Genomic DNA, 15,326 nt, shown 5'->3' with positions numbered 1-15,326 from the left:
ATGTCCCAATGGGATACGAACGCGAAACATACGCACGTATTAGGCTTAGCATTTTTATAGTTATTTCAATTAACAATAAAAATTTAAAAAAATTTCGAGCCAATACCTCACAATTTTTTATTTCCTTCCGAAAACCAATTCGAACAAAACAAAACGCCTTCAAGTAGGCAAGCACGTAATCGCCCAGATGTAGGCAGATATTTGAGTGCTATATCGGCTTACAATATTTATGTGTGGGATTTTATAACTTTTATGTGACGCATATAAAAGTTATAATTTTGTATTCTGTATTCTTGCAATCTCAACATAATTAAATGATTATTTGGCAATTTTGGTTAAAAAAATGTCCCAGTAGCCAAAAGCTAAATCCCTAGGCTTCGTAAACAAGAGTGGACATTTTCAAACCCCCCTTTGTCAGTTTAGTTATCTACGCAATGTGCAAAAGTGCTGAATGTTCTTATTCGAACATAAATTATAATAAAATCATGAGAAAACAAACCGTCAGCGAGCGCGGGGGCTAAAACACGCACAAAATAAGCCGACAAACAAGCACCTGAAGGTGCAATCCTTTACCGGTTACAGAAACATTCGCGAATGCAATCGTGCAATCGTTTGGCGATTGTGTTTCAACAATCATTTGCGAATCAATTCACCCAACGAACGTCGTGGTGAAAATAAAAAACGATCCAGTTAACTGCGGCGAACGTTTCCGCCATCGGTTCGTTCACCCGAACGTTTTTAAAAGTTTATTCATTCGGATTGCCAATCCGACCAATCAGCGGTCGTCTATTCACGCTCGCATCGCCGATGCTATCATCGTGAACGGAGCGGTGATTGAGAATCATTAGCGTTCATGCTGGTGAACGAATTTTTCCATCCTTGCTTATGACATTTATCCTGTTTCTCTAGAAAAGCAGTCAGACCCTGCTCTCTTGAGTCACTCTGACAATTGTTGTGTGTAAAGCTTCCATCTTGCGAATATCCACAAAGTTTATACACAGCGCTAAAAAACCGGATATATTGCGTATTTGACTCATCCTTCAACTGGGCTTAATTTAACAACTCGGATCTTTTCATCAAATTGAGGGTTTCGAAATAAAAAAAAACTTATTCAACCTTGCCAAAGAATTTGAGAAAGGATGGATTGTCTTGTTCGGTTTTTCACGAAAGTTTTTGTGCCCTTGAGAATCTCCATCAGTCGAATCTTCATGCGTGTTTTTTTTCTTTGGAGGCTGACAGCAGGTTTAGAGACACGAGCAAAACTCCTTTCCAATGGAGGTATGCCATATTCTGGAATCTGTAGAGCGCTCAGAGATATATTGTTCATTGAGAATAGTATTGTCTCATTGCTTGCATGCGATTTTGAGAAGACCTTTGCTTTTGCTAAATCACACACCTTTTGCAGTACGAAGTGTAACAACTCTCACGTTACTGTCAGGACCTGGGCAATACGCGACCAACTATCCATTCTAAATTTGGCTTGTCTTCTTTCATCTTTCATCACATTACCTGAGATTAGTTTTGGAATTTGCGTTACGTTTTGTTCTTTGCTGTAGATTGTTAAGGTATTCAGTTCTCCAACGCTTCCAAAACAACTGTAGACTTTTCTGGACTTCTCCGAATCGGGTTAGCTGATGCGGCTTAGCAGATGATAGATCAACTTCCGGTAGGTTACTTATAGGCTTACTAATAAGGAAATGTCCTGGCGTTAATGAATTTGGATCAGAGGGATCCGCGGACGTTGGTGAGATTGGTCTTGAATACAAAACGCCCTCAATTTGTTTCGGTAGAGTCATGCGACATTTCTCGCATGATGTTTCCGGCTTTGCAGAAGTGGTCTTGGCATTCGAACACATGATTCGCCTTCAGGAACTCAGGACCTGCGCACCATAATTCACTGGATGCCAACTTTTTTGATGACACCCCTCTGGAGATTAGATCCGCAGGATTGTCTTTAGATCCAACATGATGGCAGCACGTGATAGTCATTCTACGGTTTTGGAATTCGTCCTGGGACCATTGCTCCAACAGACTTTGAGCTTGGTCGTATGCTTTGTACGAATCTTGAAACATGCTTCTCGGGTTTTCAGCATGCTCACGTCTCCCTCATAATGATGAACAGTGTTCACTATGGGCATAATGCGGGTGGTCGCGTGGCTACGAGTGCCCATCGTCTTCTCTAGATTTCCATCTTGAATGATGTTGACCGTTCCAGGCTGGCTGATGGTTTCCTCGCTGGGCAAGACAACTTCTTCATTGGAAGATTGAGATCCTTGTTGTTAGTTTTCCATTTTCCTGCAAATACAAAGTTCCCTGGGTAGTATCGCATTTTTCTTCAAAACTCAGACTATTTTTTGATTACTGAACTACCCGCCATCTTGCTTATTGGCTAGGAACTCTTGAATTTCATTCTCCAGTCAATTTTCTTTATTTTCGAATCGCCCTGCAAACGTGACAAAGCGTCTTATTTATATACTCAATAATGAATCACTCACAAATCTCTAAGGCATCTTCAATTTTGAATCGCCTCAACAATGATGTTAAGACCTCTTTTATGTTCCACTAAATAATTACTCGCCTCACAAGTTACTGAGGCATCTTGAATTAGAAAGGCCTCAACCACTTTGTAGCAGCATCTCGAATATTTCACTTGATACACTTAAGTACAATATTTGCTTCTTACCTTCTCGGTATCCGGCTCGATAGGACCACTTTTATGTTTAACTTTCACGAGTGTTTGGATTTCACATGTGTTCCGGTTGCTGGTTCGTGAGAAAAAGAGCGCATTTCCCGCAATTCATACGCAGGCTACTTTGACGATTGCTATGGTTACTATATGGTTGCTATGGCTACTACGGAAGGAGCGCAGCCTACTGGGATTTATCAGATTCTAACTAAATCAATAGATGCACTGATGCATGGGAAGTAGTTTTATCTCCTCGTGGTCCAGAGCGAAAACGGGTCTGCAAGTTGCAGATGTAGGTACGACCGGAGAATTAGTTTTTGAAGATTAGAAAAAAAAATCCAACTGTTCCTGCTCTTCCCTTTCCTTGCGCACTGCTGTAAAAAGGATTTTGGATTCCTTCAGTTTTATTCTTATTTTATCGTTGTACGGACTCATTTTTTATCTGAATGTTCATGTTTTAATGTCTGCTAGCGCTTTCCTTCGTCGTGGTAATAACGGTATCTTATTGTTAACAGAGATGGTGTTTTCAGCAGCTTTGATTAAATTTTCAGAAAAAATTGCCATATTTCGCTTACATTTTGTTTAGATAAATTGAATTTTTTCTCGCCAGATCTTGGTATTTTTTTCGGAAGTTTTTGTTTCTTAGCAAGTTTAAATCAAGTTTGATTCGTTTATGCTCATGAAATCCAATACGTGATGATTTTACTGATTCTTTGGAGAGATACAGATTACCCCATTAATTTATTTGTGATCCGTGTTAACCTCTTTAATCCATTTGGCCGTCAATTTTTCGATGAATACTTATGTTTGAATTTAATTTTGTCAATATGTGATCAAATTGTGAATATCTCTTTCCCGCCATCCACGCAGTTAGAAATGATTTGTCTGCCATTGTGCTCCTCAATACCAAATTTTGTCTGGGTATAAAGAATTCAAATTTCTCGCCGTTGGGATGATTCCTTTATGTAGTGAAAAAATTTCCAAAGTATTTTCCATCCAATTCTCTTAACTCGTTCCGACCTAATTGGTAATTTGTGTCTCCCAGATAAATCAAATAAGAAACTCTTTCAACACGTCCGATATATTGTCCCAGGTTTCCCAAAAAATTTAAGTAGTCCGAGTTTGAAGCGTGGAAATTTATTAAAAGTAATTTCAGACGTTCTATTTGTAGATTGATGATGACTTCATAATTTTAAATGTTTTCAAACTGATCATTCGTGTTTATCACAGCGACGTCCAGCTCTTTGCGGATCAGAAACGCAAGCCCCCGGATTCTATTCGATTTATTTTTCGATATGTTCCAAACATAATCCGGTGAACTCAGTTGCGACGCCTCGATGCTTTCTTGAAGACATGCCATTTGCACATGATTGCTAAGCAACGCATGGTTTATACAGTCCATTTGTTTCTTTGACAACAACCTCTAATATTCCAGCTTGCGATACAGGGTTGTCCACGATTCGTCATATGGTATTTCATATCTATGGTAACGGATAAGAATGACTTTTTGTCGACACTTTGGAAGAAGTTGTCCACTCCACCAACCTTCCTCACCTAACCATAACATGATTCGTTTTTACCCTGTCAGCGATCCCAATTCGGGTTAAAGCCGAAAACATAATTTTGCAAACAAACGAAAACAATACTGTTGAAAATGTGGACTTCAAAATCGAACAAATTCGTTACTGCAATTATGATGTTGATTTTTTTTTCGGAGAAATAATTTTCCGGAATATCGCTAGAGGTCTTACAAAATGTTTGGCTGTATGAATGTTCGTTTTGATCTATATGTTCAAATGTTAATTTCTCCAATTTTCGAGATAATTCTTGGTATTAGATACTCGACCTTCCAGTTGGTGGATTATGGCAAAAAAAGAGAGTAAATACATACAGGGGAAACCCCTGACTTTCATGAATGGCTGACCGTAAATTCCGATTTACATAAGGGATGAGCAAAACGCGGCCCGCGTGGCTTATGCGACCCTCCAGACATATTTGGACGATCCACGAAGCTTTTATCAAATTGAATTTATTTCACTATTTTTTTCTACGTCCCTACTACAGCTTTCTTTACCAACGTTTTTGCCGAATCACTGGAAAATTTGAGCACGATAGCATCCCACAGGAGTTGATGCTTCCCAATCGGTAAATCGGAACGATAAATTATTTTCCACCAAAAACAGCAGTGAACCTCGAATGACATCACTGCGTGCCATGCTAACCGATATTCTAGGCCCAGTCTTCGGTTTCTGGAAGGCCTAACTCCTTGGCTACACCGAAGTGGTAAGAAAACAAGTGCCGCTTGTAATTTCCCGGGATAAATTTTCTCGGAGCGTAACTGCACAACCTTTCCGGGCCATTTCCAAGGCACTCGTCATGAAAAAAAAACGAATGATATTGCATAGATCAACTTGGTTCACAATTTTGAATCTAGTATTATTGACGAATTTACATAACAATCGACCGACGCTTTGGTGGGGAGCTGTATTGCAGTGTTCAATAACATTTTAATCCTCCAAGAATCATCTCTTGAGTATATACTGTGATTGATTTTCGAATTTCTATTTAGAAGAGGTATCTTGACGTTCAATGCTCGCGAGTGTTTTCTGTCCTCCAGATGCTGGGCGATCTACAATGAGTTCAGCATTTAATGGGCTTAAAATTTCTGACGGTGTCAAATCATTGAGCACAGTATTCTGTTCGAGAAAAAACAGATCTCTGAACTATCGCTGACTGTAATTTTTTATTGGTTCAGATTTTATAAGTCCGTGTACTTACCGATTCTTCAGCGCCTTTCAGGCCACTCTCTTTTCCCCTATATTCCTCTAGACATTTGTCTCCGTTATTGGTTGTTGCTAGCGGCAAGTCAGGGGTTGCTGACAACCTCACTTGCCGCATTCTGTTTGATGAGGTCAAACTGGTAACAGATCTATCGTATCTTAAGGGTGGGGTCTAACACTTTCAAAAAATCGATTTTTTTATTTTTTTATTTTCTTATAGTAAAACATTTCAAGAATGTTGTGTCAAATTTTCAAGTCAATTGAAGCAAAACTGTAGAAGTTATAGGCCTTTATCTCCTCCTATCTAATACTACAAGAAAGCAAGAACAGAAACTTTAAACGCGTTTTTCTCGAAAGCACATTTTTAAAGTCCGTGGACATCGTCATTTGAAAACTACTTATCCGATTCTTTTCAAATTTGGAATATATTTTCTACATATAAAATACCAGACCCCAACGTTTTTCTTTTTTGATTTTTTTACTTTGGGGAGATTTTAGAGGTGAAAAATGGCGGATTTTTAAGTGAAAAATCGTAGTTTTTACTTCAAACAGCCAAAAAAATTTCATTAAAATTTTTTTTAAGTTAAATAAAAACGTTGGGGTCCAGAAAAACATCTATTAAAAATATTTTGCTCTGATTTTTTGACATCAGATGATTCTGTAATGTGATAATAACATACACAGCAAATTTTTTTGCTGGAAACTAACAAAATTTTGCTGGTTTTTGTCCTACTGATTTTCCAGCAATATGAATTCAGGAAAAATCAGCAAACATTAATGCATTTTTTGCGTAACGTAATTAATGGATGCCGCATGCAGTCTGGCAGCTCGGTCATCGCGCACGCGGTTCTCGTTAGCGGAGAATTTTTACATTTTAAAATGTGTATCTCGTGGTAGTATTTCAGTACTTGTGGCTAAAAGTGTGAACAATCATAAACCGTACTGAGTGGAAGTGAAGTTTTGTGAGTTTAAATCCGGAATGAGTTTAGAATTCAATTTAACGATAGTAAATTGAATTCGGTTTTCGCTAAATTGAATTCGGTAGACGCTACGCCACCAGCCACTTTTTTTTTTTGCTTCGTCGTATACGATATTTCGTCGGCCTTGTTTTTGTGTTGGTGATGTGTTGTTTGTTGTCCGCTTGCTTCGATTGTCGGATTGATATCGAATATATCCGAAAGGTTGACGAGGATTAATGATTTTATGGGACGCATTGTGTATTTGCCGGGGCGCAGCTTTTGATTTCGGTTTCATTGATGGGAGTATTGCAACGGAAACAATTTTTTTACACTCAAATACCATAAGGATGGAAATCTGTTTAGCGAAGTGAAATTCGCAGAATCGGTTGGAATCGCGAATAGAACGTTTATTTTAAATTTGGGAGTGTTCGTGTTGATGTGCAACGCAGAGAGGTATGAAGGGAAAAAAGTTAGCGGAGGGCAGAGCCAGATAGTTATTTTTGTGCGATGCTTTCTGATAAAAAGGATGAAAGTGTGTTTGTGTCAAGTGCTAATGTGGATACTTTAAAAAAAAATCGAGCAGCATCGAGAGAGTGTGCCGGTGGAGCGTTTCCATTTCCCAAACTGGTATAGCATTGATAGCATTGAGATGGTGTTCATAAGAATATAGGGTATAGTAGGGTAGTAGCATGTTTTTTTTACTCGTGCTCTTGCATGTATCCGGGCAGCCAGCTGATGTTTACGGGATCGTAGGATGGCTAGTGAACGGTAGACAATGTGCAACTCAAGACCCCATACACCCAACCTTCGGGTAGTGGTCATATCACCTCTTGTCTGCAACTCCGATTCTCTACCTCCCCGTGGTGCTAGCTGGGGTGCGAGCAACCTTAGCGGAAATCGGGTACCCAACCCCAGTGGATGCTTTGGTCGCATGCAAACTGAGTTAGGGGGCTTCGTAGGCGTCTGTTCCCCATGTCAGGGGCGGCGTGCGGAGTACAACAACGTCCTGGTGGTGTTCGGGATCTAAAACAGCAAAATCACGACGTTCCTCCTGCGAGATAGTGGGGTTAGCTGCGGGCCTTGCGAGCCCGTGTTTACAAAAAACATTAGCAACGAACAACAAATTTCGAATGGAAATCGGCAAAGACCCACGCGACGAAAAGGGACTAGCGATTGAAAACTTGGAACATGGAACTGCCGATCTCTAAATTTTGTGGGCAGTACCCACGTGCTCTCCAACGAATTGAAGAGCCGCAAATTCGACATCGTAGCGCTGCAGGAGGTATGCTGGAAGGGCTCCACGGTACGAACGTACCTAGATGGTCGTGCCATCTACTGAAGCTACGGCAACACACACGAGCTTGGAACAGCTTTTATAGTGATGGGAAAGATGCAAAATCGCGTGATCGGGTGGTGGCCGATTAACTCACGAATGTGGCGGTTGAGAATCAAGGGCCGGTTATTCAACATCAGCATCATCAACGTGCACAGCCCTCACCTCGGAAGTACCGGTGACGACAAAGACGAATTTTACGCGCAGCTGGAGCGTGAATACGACCGTTGCCCAAAACATGAAATCAAGATCGTCATCGGGGATTTTAACGCTCAGGTCGGCCAGGAGGAGGAATTAACGGCAATTGGAAGGTTCAGTGCGCACCAGCTGACCAACGAAAACGACCTCAGACTTATTGATTTATCCGCCTCAAAACGAATGGCAAAACGTATAACCTTTTTCCAGCACCGCCTCCCACACAAGTACACCTGAAGATCACCGTACCAAACGCAATCACAGATCAACCACGTTTTGATTGACAGCCTGCACTTCTCGGACATCATCGACGTCAGATCCTTTTGAGGCGCCAACATCGAGTCAGATCACTATCTGGTGATGGAGAAGATGCGCCCAAAACTCTCCGTAGTGAACAACACACGAAACCGGCGCCCGCCTCGGTTAAATATCGCACGACTGAAGCAACTGAGGTCGTGGCAGACTACGCGCAATCGGTCGAAGCAGCGCTGCCAGCAGAGGGCGAGCTTGACCAAGCCCCTCTCGAGGACTGTTGGGATACCATCAAGACAGCCATCAACAGTGCTGCGGATAACGTCATCGGTTATGTGGAGCAAACTCGACGGAATGACTGGTTCGACGAGGAGTGTAGGAGGGTGATGGACGAAGAGAATGCCGCGCGGGCGGCAGTAGTGCAGGCACCCGTCGAAATGTGGAAAATCACCGACAGCGGAAGAGGCAGCGAGTCCGAATTTTCCAGGAGAAAAAGCGCCGCCTGGAGGAGGAGGAGGTCGAGGAGCTGGAGCAGCTGCATCGTTCCCAAGAAATACGAAAGTTCTATCAGAAACTCAACGACGCATCCCGCAAAGGCTTCGTGCCGCAAGCCGAAATGTGCCGGGATAAGGACGGAGGCATCCTGACGGACAATCGTGAGGTGATCAAAAGGTGGATGCTGCACTGCTACGAACACCTGAACGGCGCACATGCAGGAGATCAAGACGGTGGGAGAAGGTACATCGCCGGCGTAGCCAAAGACGTAGAGGAGCCACTCCCAACGATGATTGAAGTTAAGGAAGCCATTCGCCAGCTGAATAGAAACAAGTCGGCTGGGAAGGATGGCATCGCAGCTGAACTCATCAAAATTGGCCCGGACAAGTTGGCCGATTGCCTACACCGGTTGATAGTCCGGATCTGGGATATAGAACAGCTACCGGAGGAGTGGAAGGAGGGGGTAATATGCCCCATCTACAAGAAGGGCGACAAATTGGACTGTGAGAACTACCGAGCGATCACTGTCATCAATGCCGCCTACAAAGTGTTGTCCGGAATCCTACTCCGCCGCCTAACGCCACAAGCAAACAGATTCGTGGGAAGTCATCAGGCCGGCTTCATGGAGGGACGGTCTACGACGGACCAGATATTCACATTACGGCAAATCCTCCAAGAATGCCGTGAACACCAAGTCCCTACGCACCATCTATTCATCGACTTCAAAGCCGCATACGACACGATCGACCGTAACGAGCTATGGAAAATCATGGACGAGAATGGCTTTTCCGGGAAGCTGATCATACTGATCAAGGCGACGATGGATGGAACGCAGTGCTGTGTGCGGATTTCGGGTGAATTGTCGAGTTCTTTCTAATCGCGCAGGGGGCTTCGACAAGGTGATGGTCTATCCTGCATGATGTTCAACGTGGCGCTAGAAGGTGTTATTCGACGAGCGGTGGGCGAAATGTGGGGCACGATTTTCAACAGATCCAGTCAACTTATCTGCTTTGCCGATGACATTGATATAGTCGGCAGATCATCTGCGGCGGTGGAGGAGATCTACCGCAAACTGAAACGCGAAGCAGAAAGGATTAGGTTGATGATTAATACGTCCAAGACGAAGTACATGCTGGCCTGCGGATCCGAGACCGACCGAACCCGCTTGTCCAGTAATAACAAGGTCACGATCGACGGCGACGAGCTGGAGATAGTCGAAGACTTTGTCTATCTCGGCTCACTGGTGACCGCAGACAATGACACCAGCCGTGAGATCCGGAGGCGAATTATCAGCGGAAGTCGTGCCTACTATGGACTCCACAAGCAACTGCGGTCGAGAAGACTTAGCCCTCGCACAGGGCTGGTAGCGGTTTGACAATGAAATAGTAGGGACTTTAGTGACCAAAATTTGGAAAAAAGTGACCAAATAGTGACTTTGAGGACCGAAAAACGTGACCAAATAGTGACTATGTAGAACGAAAAAATAACCTTGAAGTACAAAAAATGTGACCAGTCAGGCCCGTGCGATGGATTCTTCCGGGGGGGTTTTCAAAATTCAAATTTAGATAAAAATAATAACAATACTAAAAATAAACAATTGAAAAGGAAAGGGTTTTCTTACACCATTTGTCACTCATGTTCAACACAAAAACTAAAAAAATGACTGATAAACAAAATTTTGGAAATTTATTACAATGAATGTTTCAAATTTTCGATTAGTCAAGAAAGTAAGAAATAAATTAGTTTCAAAAGAATTTCTTAGCAAATTTAAAATTAAAAAATATCTGAATTCTAAAATAAATGTCAAATCTTGTACAAAACTTAGCATTAATAGATGTTAGGAAAATGATAATAATTGTTAATTTTTATTCATCCAAATTTGGAATTCTTTTCCTCATTTTTAACTGGAAGTTTAGTGAGAATTTCCGCTATAATTTTTTAATTTGAACAAAAAGTATTTATTCACGATTTAAAATGTAAATTACCGATTACTGAATAAGAAATGAATTTTGAACAGAATTTATTCAATGTTTGATGTTTTAATTTAATTTTATAAAAAGAAGAATATATTTATAATTATTTTAAAAGTGCCAGTTATAGAAGCCAGACATAAAACCTTTAATAAAGTAAAATCCTCCTTGTTCAACTACACTGACAAAGAAATGTTAGAAAATGAGTAATTATGTGAATGATAAAAACTGATAAAAATTTAAAATAATGAGTTCAAAACTTTTGTTAATAATATTCAAAGCACAAATCAAATACAAAGTTAGTTAACACTGCGTATTAAAATTTAATTTTAAAGTTGCTACTTAGAACAATTTTTCAAACTTTTTAGATAATTTTAAAAATCATGACCGATCCAAAAAACATGATTTCATATAAAAAATATTAATAAAAAGTGTTTAAATTTTCAATCGCAGGTTTTTAAGCTTTTAATTACAAGCTCTGAGTATTTTGTTTCTTTTGATTAAAATATTGAGTCCTAGAAAGAACAGAAGGTTGAAATTACGTTTTATTCTTAAAAATTTGGAGTTTAAGGCTTACGGTTGAAGAACACGAAAATTCAGAATTTAAAAACAAGGAAACAATTGTTGAAAATATGTCTTAAAGTTTAAAAAGTTTGATTAAAAAAAATCCGACAAGTTGATTAGAAAATTAAAAAAAAACTATACAACAAAATTCGGTTATTTATTTGAAAATGAAAAAAAATATGGAAATAAAAAAGATAAGTTTTTAAAACATTTCAGGAAGAGTGTTTTCAATAAACATGTTTCACCATAACCATTTTGGTGCTTATTTTTTGAATTATTGATTTGGTAAATAGTGTCCTAAACTAGAAATTTTGTCAAATTCGGCCGAACACATTGAGTTTCGGTGATAAGGAGTTTATTATTATATTTATCAGTTTAAGTGTAATCAAACATTGATAGATAACTGATTATGGAAAAATATCATTACAAGTATTTTTGACATCACAGCAGACAGTGTAAAAAAAAACTTGATTCTATTTAAAGCTCATCAATTCATATAAAACTTTTATTTTTAAATAATATGTTTTTGATTTGAGTTTTTTTTTTTTAAAGTGCAGAAATTTCTAAAGATTTTTCCTTATTTTCAACAGTCATTTCAATAACAAAAGCTGATAGAAATATTGCAGATTCGGAAAACCCAAATAAGTTGAAATTACCGTTTAAATTTATTGCACTTGATAAAAATTGTAAATTTTGTAGCCTTGTGTAAATTTTTAAAACCCTTTATTTAAGTATTCAGAAGAACAAAAAACACTTTTTTTTCTTTTTGATAGGAGTTTAACCCGTTAAGGTCATTCTTCTCGCGCAAAAAAAAAAACACGAAATAAAATTGAGTCTGAAATTGATTTTTTTAAAGAATATTTCATATTAACATAACATTTGTTATGACATAAAAGATTTTTTAAATTAAAAAATGGTTTCAATCTCAATCTTAGTTACAGTTCTTAATAAAAACCATTCTAAAGACGGGATAGGGTTTTTGTATATCAAGTTTCTAGTTCCAATACAAAAGGTTGATTGAACTGAAAACAAAAATCTACAACCAAAGTTAGTTTCAAAGCATGAACGTCAAATAATGTCGTAGATCGAAATGTCTCAAGCCAAGGGTAATTCATGTCGAAATTCCGCCGAAGGCGAAAAAAATTTCTGACTGACTGATCAAGTAATTTACGGTTACTACCTATTTTCGCCTCATGTCAATATTAACACGTGCAATTCAAATTACTCTTTCATTGGTTTATTTTCGGTGAAAAAGTGACTTTTGGTGATAAAAGTGACCATTTTTCGGAAAATAGTGACTTTAGTGACCAAATGATGAAAAAAGTGACTTTTTAGTGACTGACCCAAAAAAAGTGACCAAGTCACTAAAAAGTGACTCGCTACCAGCCCTGCTCGCACGAAGTGTAACGTGTATATGACGCTTATTAGACCGGTTGTTCTCTACGGGCACGAGACATTGCTCGAGGAGGACCTGCGTACACTCGGAGTATTCGAGCGACGAGTGTTAAGAACCATCTTTGGCGGCGTACAGGAGAACGGAGTGTGGAGGCGAAGGATGAACCACGAGCTCACGCGACTCTACGGCGAACCCAGTATCCAGAAGGTGATGAAGGCTGGCCGGATACGCTGGGCGGGACATGTTGCGAGAATGCCGGACGACTGTCCTGCAAAACAGGTGTTCGCTACGAATCCGGTAGTAACAAGACGAGCGGGGGCGCAACGAGCGAGGTGGTTAGACCAAGTGGAGCGTGATCTGGTGAACGTGGGGTGCCCGAGAAATTGGACAACGGTTGCCATGGACCGAGTGAATTTTAGGAATTATGTTCGTCAAGTTATGTCGTGAGACGGAATACTATGTAAATAAATAAAATAATTCCCAGTGAACGGTTCTGCCGAAGAACGCTCCACGAACCGTCGAGATGGTATCCAGAAGAGTGGAATTGCCGACAGGTGCATAATGTTCTCTGAAAAATCAAGGTCTTGTGTGGCTCAGGCCAGTACAAAATTAAGTGCCATATTGTGCCTGTATGAAAATAAAAACTAGTAGAAACGTCATAAAATCCAATAAAATATTTAACAAGCAAGAATCATGAAATTGTACAGTACAAAAATATTTCAAACCATTTATTAACCTCGATTTCCAGCCTCGCTAAAACAATGGAAATAAACGTACATTCATGGTTTTATTGTGGAAAACTGGAAGCCGTTTTAACCATGAACTTTATATTTTTGAGCTTTGTATGGAAAATCACCATTTTTTTTCATGGTCACGCTACATTTTCGTCAAAACGATGAAAATTATGGTCGAAACAATGAATTTCAATTTTCATTCACAGTATCGATGATTCTTCAATGGTTTCGTCCAAGAAATCGATCTTGGAAAATTCTTCAAAACTATTCGTTAAGTTACCCTGCTCCAGAATAAAAATTCAAAGTATCGTTATAAGCTATTCCGTGAGTCGAACTCGGTATCGAATTTTGAATACGGCGAATGCGCCGACATTGTTGTTTCGAGAAAAAAACGCGTTCAAAGTTAGACAGCTCCATAAGCTCCCAGCAAAAATATTATTTTGTTTCCTTTATTTCTCGAAAACGATATATTCATTAAATAACTTTATACCATCGAAATGTAGGTCTTCGAACGTACTTTTTCACCTAGTTGATAACTCAGTTTGTTTACATTTGGCGCATTCGCCCTATTCAAAATTTGCTACCGAACTGGTAAGTTTGATTTTGTTTTGAAAACATCAAATTCAAGGTCTTTTGATACACTAGGCTTTCACAGTAAGTAGGCGAGGAGTGAGCGGGGCTCTCAATGAGTTTGTTTATTTTTTGCTCAGCTTTTCGGTGGTTTGTTGGTAAACAAACTTCATGAGTTCCGTATAGTTGCATAGCCTACATAGCCAAAATGGCTGAATCGGGAATTCGATATTCGGTAACACCTCCTGGGTTGCCAGGTGCCCAGATTTGTCTGTAAAACCAAGACTTTTGACTCTTCGTCCAGATATTGGCCAGACACAGATTTTGCCCAGATTTTTGCTGATAGTGCCCAGATTTTACAGACTTTCAAAATTGAGCGATGAAATGAATATTCATGCATCGGATTTGATCCGTAAGTGCCAGATTGAACTGAAATATCGCTTGTATTCATTGGTGTTTGACCAATCCTTCATTATAGTTTTCGTTTTTTAAAAAAAAATCGGCTTGGCACGTGGTTGGAAACAGTGTTTTTTACAGTTCTCCACTCGAAAATTTACCCGAATACCACAGGACAACTTCACCCCCCCCCCCCCCCTCCGATCACACACATGTCTTGTTAAGTTCTAAATTTGTGATCTTCCCTGTGCACAGACACACACAGACTTTTTTTTCTAAATTGCCCAGATTTTTACTCCTCAACACCTGGCATCCCTGAACACCTCCTGAATATATACACACCTTGATCAATTTGTTTTTTTTTTCTTTCTTTTTAGGACTGCACGAATATTTTTTTTTAACCATTTATGGTTCTTAAATAACCATTTTATGGTTTTTGCTTCGAAACCGCCAATATGGTTATTTTTCAACAATTTTTCTAGAAACTTTTTTAACCATTTTGGTAGTTCTCGATCATTGACCTTAAAATGGTTGAAAAAATTGGAATTTTTTCATCGCCATTTTGGAAATATTTGCGGTCGGGCGCGTTTAGCAAAAATTTCATTAATTCATTTATATTATTGCTTTAAATGTAAAAATTATACGGCTGCTGAAGGTAAGTGTTCAATAATATGCTGTAGGTACTCGAAAAGAATTTTATTTAATTGTTTCTTTCCCAGAGAATGTTGAAAGTTAAGATTCCTTCAATAATTGGACCTCGAGATGCTGGTAGGGCCATTTCCCGAAACTTCCGGAAAACTGAATCGGATCGAACTACCCATAAAACACCGGCCGTAGTGGAACCGCTAGAATTTTTTGCTGTCTGTTTTTAACTGCGACAGCGACGTTGCACAAAAAGAGCAGAAATGATCCCAATCAAGTGCATCTTCCCGGGTTAGCAACAACGGAACTCCGAAACCCTCACAGCAACAGCAGGAACAGAGTCCCGGATGGTAC

Source organism: Uranotaenia lowii, chromosome 3 (genome assembly GCF_029784155.1).
Source record: "Uranotaenia lowii strain MFRU-FL chromosome 3, ASM2978415v1, whole genome shotgun sequence".
Lineage (NCBI taxonomy): Eukaryota > Metazoa > Arthropoda > Insecta > Diptera > Culicidae > Uranotaenia > Uranotaenia lowii.
This window is presented reverse-complemented; position numbering follows the sequence as displayed.